Genomic DNA, 12,315 nt, shown 5'->3' with positions numbered 1-12,315 from the left:
TGGGAAGGCTTTCCAACAGCTATTATAAAGCATTCTTATCTACGATATGGGTCATTTCACCAAGACATTTTTCTTGTTCTGTTAACACAGACTCTAGAATGGGTCAAATAAATAGAACTTAAGCCTTGTGCATGGGTTTTGACAACATTAGCACTGTATGCAGTCTATTGCAGAAATGCTGGCATTAACTTCATATATTATAGAAATGAGCATGACATATCAGCAAGGCACGAAGACATAACAAATCCACCATTTTACTTCTCCTGTAGCTTAATGGGACTGAGTGATATCAGAAGGGGGAGGATATTAATGTTGTCTAGGAACACCTTATACCAGTGGTCCCCAACCTGCGGGCCGCGGCCCGGTGCCGGGCCGCTAAGGCCATGGCGCCGGGCCGCGGCTCCCTCTCCCCGCCCCCCCGCAGTAAAAAACTTCCCAGGCCGCAAGCTTGCGGCCCGGGAAGCTTCTTACTGCGGCAGGGCGGGGAGAGGGAATCAGGGCCGGGCCGCGCCCGATGTGCGGGCGCGGCCCGATGTGTGGGCGCGACCAACGGGCGTGGCCCGATGTGCGGGCGCGGACCACAGGTGCGGCCGATGTGCGGGCGCGGCCAGCGGGGCGTGGCCCGATGCGTGGGCGCGGCCCGTGGGTGCGGCCAGCGGGCGCAGCCGATGCGTGGGCGCGGCCCGCGCGGGCCACGGGCCGCGCCCCGATGCCCTGCCGGTCCCCAACCTCAGAAAGGTTGGGGACCACTGCCTTATACTATAATGACTGCAGAAATTAAGCCTGGATACAGCTCATCATAAATCTGAATGGGAAACCTCTAGGAAAATCATGTAGAACTAAGATATAAAGTCTGTGTGTTTATACATATTTATTTAGCATTTGCTCTTTCACCATCATATGAAAGAATGTCTTCTCTCCACCCCATCAATCTAAGAGTCACTGAAAACTACTGTGAGAGGTGATAATACCACTGGGGGATGTCTTCAGAATTTTTACAACATAAAAACTGAAAACTCTGGAAAACCTCATCAGTTCCACTTAATATTTCTGGTAAGGGCTTGGAGGAGAAACTGGTCTCATGGCTTAAGTGCCACTCAGCGCTTAACACCCACTCAGGGCGGCTGTCACACCTCTAAGTGCCTCCTCCTCTAACAGGGTTGCGTGTCTGTTCCGTCCCCCACCCCTGACCACCCCTTCCTCCTTCCACTTGCCTCTGAGGATCGGAGGCTGCATATCCCTGCTGTGTGAGAGCTGCCCCTGCTGGTGATTTCCCCTCCCGGGAGTCTCCAGCCTGCAGCTTTTCCAGTTCGGGAGAGGGGGGAGGCCATTCGCAGAGTTCTTCCACCCCACTCCCCAATCTAGTGCCCATTGCAATGCAATGGCTTTGCCCATATGTATGCAAGAGGCTTTGCCCATAGTCTGTACCATAAATAAAGACGGAGAGGGATGATGGGAGGAATTCCTTTCCTAGCTTCAGCTTTCAATAGGAAATCAAATATAATATGTGCTATAGTCTCAATTCTTCCCCCAGAGCATAAGCAAATTCTTTGAGAACAGGGAATCCTTGAATATTGTCCACCTCTAATAGTAAAACCTCCATTCAGATTAAAAGATAATATCATGGGTGCCAAGGGAGACTTAAGGAAATACTCATTCCATAGGCAAAGTATCACTATTGAAAAAGTCCCTTTTTTGGCTGCCACTCATCTAACAGAGTTTGTGGGCATATTTCAACTAGTGGGCTGGATAATATGGGAGGAGGCAGTCCATCAAATACCCTGGCCCTAAGACATTTAGGCAGTTAAAGGTAAGAAGCAAGACTTGGATTTGTGTCTAGAAATAAATGGGCAGCTGGTAAAGGGGGTCACCTTTTGTTTCTGAGTAGACTGAAATTAACTCAATTAAAATTAGAAGAAATAAAACAAATAATTACAGGAAGTTTACTTAAGTGTGTTAATGCACTTCACCCCCATTCAGTTTCACTACAGACTCACATCATATTAGCATGTTCACAACTCCATTGTTAGTTTTTGTCTTAAACAAAATACTTTAAACTCATAATTTTAATATCTCTCTTTTAAAACAGCAGTAAGTTATTACCAGTTAATATAAACACTAAAATATTTCCATCCTGTTCAGAATTCCATTTAAGGTAAAGGTAAAGGTATCCCCTGTGCAAGCACCGAGTCGTGTCTGACCCTTGGGGTGACACCCTCTAGCGTTTTCATGGCAGACTCAATACGGGGTGGTTTGCCAGTGCCTTCCCCAGTCATGACCGTTTACCCCCCAGCAGCAAGCTGGGTACTCATTTGACTGACCTCGGAAGGATGGAAGGCTGAGTCAACCTTGAGCCGGCTGCTGGGATTGAACTCCCAGCCTTATGGGCAAAGCTTTCAGACGGCTGCCTTACCACTCTGCGCCACAAGAGGCTCTATTCCATTTAGTTAAGGAATAAAGAATTTTCATTCCCCTAATAAATCAATAATTGATTTAATAGTAAATTATATTCTCTTGTTGTGATATATATGAAAGCAGGAACACATCCAGCAGTACCAGTTCCAGTGCAAAAAACATTTATTTACTGATAAAACATTTTCAAAGTTGAAAACATCACCCACATGCCCCTCTAGTCCAACTTCTTGAACATAATATGCCTCATGGTTTCCCCAAACTAAGGAAATAACAGATAAAATATCAACAACATCAGAGCAACCCCACCCCAGCGTAACTGGGGTTTTATGTCAAGCAGAAAATGAAAATGAGTCAATAATTTTAAGCAAGTTGAAGCACACATGGGATCCCAGAAACTTTCAAAGTTGTATCTGACAAGTTCATCATGACAACATAAAATCTGTTCAAAATGCTTTGGTGAAACTTCTACAAGATGATGTACAGATGGTATTTGACACCTGTGACTTTAAGCAAAATCCATAAGGGAATGACAAATATTTGCTGGAAGTGTAAAGACATTCCAGGTACTTTCGTCCATCTCTGGTGATCTTGTGACAAAGCTTAAAAACTCTGGATACAGATTTATGACAGAATCCAAACTATTCTAAATCTAAAATTCCAATTTAAACCAGAAGTTATATTACTAGGATTAATGGAAGAAGAAATGGACAAGAAATATAGAACATTATGGTAACAGCAGCAAGGATTGTTTCTGTTAAGAAATGGAAAGCTCCACAAATACCTAAACTAGGAGAGCTTGCTGAAATGGCAAAATTGACTACTTTACTGAAAGAAAACTCAGTAGCCCTATTTATACAAGACTGGAAGTTCCTATTGGAATTTTTGCAATAGAAAGACAAAAGTGACTTACTAACTGAAGGCTTTGAAAATTAAGTTTAATAAGTTTAACTAGATAATATAAATGTTTTAAAGTACTGTATTACTGGAAAACAGAGGAGATAATGGAAAACAATTATGGTATAATGCTCTTGCAGAAAACTGAATTTTCATTGCTACTATTTTGTCCTTTATTTTGTTTCTTTTTCTTTTCCAAGACCTTGTTTCACTCTGCTATTTTATTAATGAAAATCTTTAATAAAAACAATTTTTAAAAATGCATTAGTAAAAAGATTGCAGTTTAATTGCTTTTTAAATAACAAATTGTTCCTTTTCCAATAGGAAACTTCACAACGGAAACACATTTACATCAATGGCAAAATCCACATCAGACCCATGGATGGGGCTTTAGAAACAACTATCTGGACTTATAAACTCAGTCTTGTAATTATTTAACTATGTACTTTAATCTGTCGCCCTAGTGAACTGCCAACAAGGCTTCATAATTGCGAACAGGCTTCTTGTTTTAGGACGAACTTTGGCAAAGACTGAATGCAAGACCCCCGAGGAGTGTAAGGGAACAGAACCACCAAATGTCTGGTTGCCATCTGTTCTACCCATTTACTCTCTCAATATGTAAATAAACGTCAGAGAGCACAGGGACCAGTGAAACACATGGTTGCTAAGTGAAGCCCACATTTCTGCCTCTCCTCCTGATGAACAGAGCAGCGGCCTCAGATGCACGCTGAGAGTATACCATGAAAGGCTCTTTGGGGACTCAACAGCCTCCCCTTTGAAACACCAACACCCTCATAAATAAAGCCCTTACTGTCTGATGGATGCCCCTTTTCCAGTGTGGAACCCCTGAAAGAATAAACTAATGGCTGAATGAAAAAATAAACCACACCAGCAACCTAGCAGAAGGGTGTATTTTCCTTTACTTTCTATGGCTGGGGTTGTAAAAAGAAAATAAATGGTACAGCCTTTGCTTTTAAAGATATGTACTCTGTAAGGCTAGCACACCTTCATGATGAGCCACTGATGGAGACAACACACAGAGAATAAGTCCATGTGACAAAAAAGGGGGGGACAGGAATGTAACCCTGCTGTGTTTCATAATATATGCAAATGAAAAAGATAAAGCACATCTTAATTAAATGTATGCAGCAATAATGATTGCGGCACTCCCCAGTTATTAAAAAGTATATGATAAGAATCAACATGGTCTGAAGTATGTGCATACTTATGTACATACCTCAGGTTTAGTCAGTGCAAGTAGAGATAAAAATCATGCAAAAACAATTGTAATTTCATAACATTTATTACACCATTTGGAGAAGGGAAAAACATTATATGCAGTATAAACTTTGGGATCCAGTTCAAAACATCAAAAGAACCATGCAAACATGAGATGCCCCAGAGAATGGCCCTAGGACAAACTTTGGACCTCCCAGATCACACACACTTATATATATATTTTTTCTTTTTTCACCATATCAGCATTTATATGAAAAGCAGTATATTGTATCTTTCAAAACAGTTTCAAAAACAGATAATCAAATCTCAAAAGCTTGTAAACATTGAACATGTGAAGGTTGATGGAAATGACCGTATATACTCACATATAAGCTGACCCGCATATAAGCCAAGGCACCTAATTTTACCACAAAATATGGGCAAACTTATTGACTCTCATATAAGCGGAGGGTGGAAAATGCAGCAGTTACTAGTAAATTTACATTAATTGCGGCACCAGTAGGTTCAATCTTTTTAAATACTTATTTCAAAGAAAAAACAGTAAACTGGCTCTGTAAGTGCAAAAGAAGGCCAGCAAACCAGAGCAGAACAACATTACCCAAAGTTGGCAACCTATTACAACAAGTACAACAGCTACCAAACTGGGAGAATGGACTACAGCTACAGTGCCCCCCCCCCGCAGAACAAAACACTGAAATAAAGAACTGTAAAACTCAACACTGAAAGAAAGAACTGTAAAAATCAACTTTTAAAAGAAACACAACCCCAAGAAGAAAAGGCAAACAATGCTGCCCCTCAGAAGAAAGAAGAAATAAACATTAGGAGAAGCAGTAAATCCCAAAGCACCCCCAAAACCCACTTCACCCCACCCCACCCACAGAAACCAAAAGAATAGTTTGGAAGAAGTGAAGCCAAAAGGAAAAAAAAGATCAGAGTCCTTCACTCAAGCCACTGCTGTCCTACAGGCAGCCAGAGTAAGCAAGCTTCAGCTTGCAGGAGGCTTGCAGAAGCAATGTAAGATAGGTTGGCTGGGAGCAGGCTGTTATTTCAATTACCATATATACCCGCATATAGACCGAGGAGCACTTTTTCACTGTGAATACTGTGCTGAAAAACTCGGCTTATACACGAGTATGTACGGTAACTGATATTAAAACAAGAAACATCAAGATGCACTGGTGTGAAGACTGGCCAGCTAAATGTCTAAACTGTTAATTGCTCTCCCAATTAAGAAGACACAAAAGTCTTCTTCTGTGCAAGCAGACATTCCTTTTATTTCTGAGAGTACCTAAAACACATTAGGCGTTAAACGTCACATAGGTTGTGTCCACCGGCTTACTAAGGGTTGGATGCTGCCAGCTTTTCCATTGACACAAGAAGGAAGGAGGTAATTCTGCCCTATTTCCCTCCTTGCTGCAGCCCTGTCCCATTAGCTGTGTGTCGACTCAACTGGAAAAGTGACATTTTATGTAGTAAAGTAAGAAGAGCATTCTAAAGAAGACAGAGTCCTATAGAAGCAGAACGCTAATGAATGAAAGGGCAGGGGTCCATTCCTGAGTTTTTGATTCAACATGAAATACAAATTCTTCAGATTTTCCCTAGAGTAGATGATTCTGGGTGGGAAGAAGTCTGTATGCAGACAATAACGAGAGATGTTTTTTGTACCCCACTTTTTGTGCCCCTAAAGGAGCCTCAAAACAGCTTATGATCACCTATCCTTCCTGTCCCTACAACAGACATCCTGTAAGATAGGTGAGGCTGAGAGAGCTCTCAGAGAACTAACTGTGAGTGGCCCAAGGTCACCCAATTGGCTTAATGTAGAGGAGTGGGAAATCAAACCAGTTTTCCAGACTAAAGGTTGTCGCTCTTAACCAGCTCTTGAAGTGCCACACATAATAAATTGGTAGATGGGACAGTAAGAAGAAGCACCTTTGCTGCTGAATCCTATAGTAGAGGGGCCAGTGTGGTGTAGTGCTTAGAGGGTGGACTGGGATCCCGAGAGGTCCTGCTTTGCATCCTCACTTTACCATGAAAGTTTATGGGAGACCATGCACCAGTCACACCCTCTAAGCCTAATCTTCCTCACAGTGTTGTTGAGAGGATAAAACGGAGGAGAGGAGAATGATGCTTTGGGATCCCACGGGAAGAAAGGTGGGGTATAAATTAAGCAAATAAACATATTAGAGAAATCACTTGATCTCTATAATCATATGTTTATATGGGTACACAGAGCCTTTCAAAGCTAAAATTAAGATTTCAGAGAGTTTCCCCATGTTCCATTTCTCCTTTCTTCAGCTCTACTTGGCATTTTCCCTAGATTCACTATCCAGGCTGATGCTACTGTCTGGACCACAAAGGTCACTATCCTAAGTCCCCACTCTGAGCAGTTTAGGATGGCAGATCAACATAACTATATATGGGCACATCATCCAATAAATGTTTAACAATTTTTAAATAATATTTTAAAAGAAATTAATTCCCACCCATTCGGGAAACCCTTTCAGGGCCTCAGTTGTAACCCCAGGATTACAGTATTAAGCCAATCACTGCACACCCATATCTCAAGACGATAAGGTTAGTGGCATGGGGCTACACACTTGTAGAACATGCATGGGGGGGGGGCGCTATACAAAAAGGCAGGGAGAAGAAACACTATCGTAGTATAGTGCTAACACAGCTCTGCTCAGATCGATTACAGATTCTCCATTTCACAGCCCACGCAGGTGAACAAGGGGGAAGGAATTCCGGTCTCAATATGTGTTGCAACTGTTTCTCCTTGCCTTTCACATTCATCTACTCTGTACAAATACAAACCTAGATGATCAGTCATGTCACTTTAAATTTTTACTACTGCTGGCTAAGCATCTGTGTTGCTTGTTTCCTTATAAAAGACAGTGCAGAAAGAGTTTCACAGCAATATCCAACAAGGGATGGGTAATTATGGGAACAATGGCTATACTATGTCACCTCAGAAATGCAACCCACCCAAGGAGGAAGGGGGAGCTAGAAAGACTGAAGAAGCACCATGTACACTACTGTAGGGGCCCAATTTCTTACTTATTGCTATTGCTCAGTATTATGCATTGCTGTTCTTTTGTTTCATTGGACTCTGCAGCCAGCTCTTCGAGAGGAAGAGAGGCTAGGATGGAATGCTTTTACAGTATAGTGACAATCATTTACCAATCTACAATACAACAAATGCCCACAATGATCACAGGGCTTCCAGATGCTCCCCTGTGGGATTGACAGCTCTCCTGTAGCCTAGCTCTTGCACCATTGCTCAACCAGAATGTCTGTCCTTCTCACTGAATAAGTGATAGGGACAGGTCTACCAGTGGTACACCAGTGCAACTTGCACAGGAAGGAGCACTATCAGAACAAGAGAGCTGGCAACCCTACAATTATTTGACTTGCTTACAAACAAATGTCCCCAGTGTTGCACACCTTATGATAGTGGGACAAGTACACTTTTCCAGATTACTGCTGGAATCAGTTAAAAAGCTATGTAGTCTACATAATAGAGGGGGGGGGAATGGATAGAGAACAATGGTTGCTGAGATATATGGGAGTTGATGGTTGGGAGATGGTGCATGAGTAATTACTGTCAGGCTTGTGAGGCAGTCAGTCAGCAGAAGCAGCCCATCCCAAATGATTGTATCCAATGGTACACAATCCCAGGTGTAGCTGGGAGTGCATTTAGGGCTTTCCAGTCACACGTAAGGCTTGTATCAGGGATCCTAGGTGTGCTATGCCATTCCTTGCAGTCATTCCTAACCCAGGTTACATATTGACTGGTATCAACGGTAATGCATTGTGAAATTCCTAAAGACTGTAGTGTGTGTCTTCTTGGGTATGTGGTTACAAAACTCCGCTAGAGTGTGTGAAACTTGGTCTCTTCCTTCCTTTATGCTGCTGTACACCCTTGTTGCCACTCAAAAGGTGAGCTTTATTTTCTTGTCAGAATTCCCTTTAGTGAGATCCAAGCCCATGACCTGCAATTGATGCATGTGTGCTTTTTCCTAATAATGGAATGGAGGAGCTGAAAATAATGTCTTCTATTAATGTGAGCTTGTGTGTTCCCTTGCTATTGTTCAATGTCTGTATTACCACTGGTTGCTCCTGCATCCCAAGACCTGAACTCTCTTATGGGAAAGGTCTACTTCAATGTTGTATTAGGATCGCCTTCACGCTGCAGAACCACATGAGTTCTATGGCTGGACTGGCCCTGCTTCCTTTCCTATGTGCATGCCTGACAAAGGGGAACATGGTTGAGAAGGAGCATGAACCCATGCCTGAAGGGTCTGTAAAACTCCCATGCTCCGCTCAGTCAAAACACAGACTTTCTTCCCAAGGAGGGTGCTGTTTCCTTTTCTACCTCTCTTCTTGTGTTCTCTGTGTGAGTGATAGCAGCACAATGTTGAGAGGGGGGGAGTGGAGTACTGGTTAGCTGCTTCCACCTGTCATTTGCCTGTCACAGGGGAGCAGTCAGCACACTACTCCTTGATTGGCAGGTTGCAGAATGGTTGTTATGGGCTCTGGTAAATTGCTATGCTCTTAGCACTTTAGAAATGGGCCTTTCCCCCCCACATTTCTCCTCTGCTTAATGAGTTGGAGAGCCTCTTGTGGCACAGAGTGGTAAGGCAGCAGACATGCAGTCTGAAGCTCTGCCCATGAGGCTGGGGGTTCAATCCCAGCAGCCGGCTCAAGGTTGACTCAGCCTTCCATCCTTCCAAGGTTGGTAAAACGAGTACCCAGCTTGCTGGGGGGTAAACGGTAATGACTGGGGAAGGCACTGGCAAACCACCCCGTATTGAGTCTGCCATGAAAACGCTGGAGGGCGTCACCCCAAGGGTCAGACATGACCCGGTGCTTGCATAGGGGATACCTTTACCTTTACCTTTACTGGTGTGCCAGTGAGGCTTAACTTTGACCTTATCCTTAATACAGCTATTTCCACAGCCAAAAGTGATCTACAATTTCACAAGTAAAACCACATTCAGTCTTCTTTGCACTGTGCAGGGGGTTGGACTAGATAACCTTGGAGACACCTTCCAAATCTATGATTCTATGTTTCTCTCATGCTGCCTCCCATCTTTTACATTACATTGTACATTGTGCAATGCTGATTATGAATACTATTATTATTATTATTATTATTATTATTATTATTATTATTATTATTATTATTTTATTTATACCCCGCCTCCCCCCGAAGGCTCGAGGTGGCTACTACCTCCTCCTTCAACCTTAACAAGCCACACTGTTAGGTTTTTCAATGTTCAATCTATGACCTAATGATAGGGCAAGACAAAAGCTAAAATAAATATGTGTGACATATAAAGAGCTCTAAGGGCAGCCTTCAAGGATGCATTTCCACCATTCAGGTTTCCCCTGATTCACAGCAGTAACAAAAAACATGCTTTACTTCTATGAAGTATGGCCTCAACCATTCCTCCCTGGACAATTAACATGTAACCAATGGTCCTCAGCATCATCTGATAAAGGGCAGAATGTGTCAGCCCTTCTGCTCCAACCCCCTGCCAATAGCTGGGGAAGGAAGGATAAAATGCACATACTGACCCATAGCTAGATAAACAACTGCGCATCCCAGCAAACATATGATGGGAACTTCTGTATTATTTTCAATGGTCCATAAAAGAAAATAGAATTCATGAAGGAAAACTGGATTAGCATGGCAACACTTGAACTTGACCTCCGTATTTCATAGAGAGATCCTGCATATATCCTTCTGTCTCATAAGATCTATTAGCAGCAAAGTCCTTGTAGCCTTTCCCCAATGGTATGGAACAAGCTACGTCAACATACATTTTTGTTCATTCGCCCCCCCTCCCCCAAGTAAGACCCAACTGTTTAAATTACCCATTCACTTTTAGACTGGTGCTACCACTATTGTAATGATAGCTACCACTGAACTGCAACTGGATTTTATGTGTGGTATTTTATATTGGGATTCAATTAATTTATATTCTCTGTGAACTGTAATTTTACAGAGACATGATATAAATATTTAAAATCAATGTTAAACATTAACACAATTCAAGTAACATGGGAACCATAGGAGACTCATAAATCAATGTTTGACCAATCATCAACCAATGTTCAACTAAGCCCCTAGATGGCCACTCAATAATTATACATTGCAATTGACTGCTATGTGCTAATTCCAGTGTTAAAAAGTAAGAGAAAATGCAAGAAGTAAAATCTGCAAAGAGATAGATTTCTGCCTGTTTCTGTCCATGGAACTTATATTCTCGGTGAGTGGCTTTCATGTGTGGTCCTCGGTTAGAACCAGCTCTAAATAGGGGCATTTCTGATAAATAATTTAATCTATTGCATTACCCTAACCCCCATCCATTACTCTCTATATCTATCCAACCATCCATTTATCCATCTATCTTTCGTTTTTTCACAATGTGTTAACAATACATGCAAAGCATAAGAGTCTCCTTGGAGCCATCAAAAGAGTAAATGAAGCAAAATTGTTTTTATTTGTATTTCAGAGAGACGTATTCTGGCCCTAAAAATACAGAGAACATCCTTTCATCGTCACAAAAGGAGTCTGGTAATATGCTTTTAAAAGAAAACAAAATGCTCTGTTTATCTATTTCAAAATTAACTCTTAAATGAGGGAGGGAAAGGTCTCATTCGTCTCCTTTTAGATGAATTTAACAGTACTTAAAATCTTCTGACAGTCTAAATATTATATATGTATGTGCAGAAGTTTTTCTTTCCATGGTCACCAAGTTCTCTTCAACTGTATGAGGATTCAGATTTTAGTCTTCCAGCCGTTACAGTGAACTTTCTTACATCATGTGTTTGGAGAGGAGATTTTTCAACAGAGGAAGTGAAGCGCTAAGCCACCCCGTCCAAGACTACATGGATCAGTGACCCTCAGCAGCATACAGACCACCGCTGTGACATCACACTTTCCATAATGTGGCTCCAAAAGATGCACATACCAAATATGATCTAGAGTCTCAGTCTTTGTTTAGCTGTTCTAAGGAATTATTTTTTTCTCTCCATTTTTTTTGCAAGGATCTTTAGTTCAAACCTTTTAAAAATCAGTTTAAAGAAACTTGAAGAAACCAGATGGGCCATTCCAGGTATTATTATTTCATATGTTAAATCTTACTAACAATTATATTATGTAGTCTGGCTCAGGAAAGGCTTTCATTGACCCAACTGAAAGCTCATCAAGGATGGAGAATGTACAATTGTTTCACTGGCGTTCTAATGCTGATACTCAATCCATTATAGTCAATGGCACAAGACAGAGGAAAATCTAACAGCAGGAAAAATACTTACAAAAGACAAAATTTTGATATATGGGGCAGGATATAGTGGGTAAGATATAGAGAAATACAAGCAGAGCTTTACTCATTCAAAATAATTTTTCTTTTTCCCAAAGTAGACCATTATGTCCCTCTTACAAATGGTTAGGGGACCCTCGGCAATGGGCCATAAGAAGCTGCAATTGTAAGGGGAGAACTGAAAAAATCAGAGGATTATACACACACAACCCATGCAAGCAGAAATACATTTTGCTCATGCAAGATGCTCTCTGAATCTCACCCACGTATGCATCAAAACGTAAACATCTTAGTGTCCCATTAAATTACTGATATACCAGAACAGATAGTTTCAAGATGGCAGTTATTTTTGGTAGACTAAATCTTACAGTGAATAAAACTAACAATACTATTTTATTAAGGAGCATTTCTTGGTCACATCTAGATTCTATGTCAT

General features: G+C 41.6%; 1 protein-coding gene across 2 annotated transcripts in view; it reads right to left on the bottom strand.

Moving 5' to 3' along the window:
• The window catches only part of EIF2B3 (eukaryotic translation initiation factor 2B subunit gamma), a 138,230-nt gene that overhangs the window by 105,000 nt on the left and 20,915 nt on the right, over positions 1–12,315 (bottom strand). The gene's annotated exons all lie outside the window — the stretch shown is intronic.

This window comes from Paroedura picta, chromosome 4 (genome assembly GCF_049243985.1).
Source record: "Paroedura picta isolate Pp20150507F chromosome 4, Ppicta_v3.0, whole genome shotgun sequence".
Classification (NCBI taxonomy): Eukaryota; Metazoa; Chordata; class Lepidosauria; order Squamata; family Gekkonidae; genus Paroedura; species Paroedura picta.
This window is presented reverse-complemented; position numbering and strand designations above follow the sequence as displayed.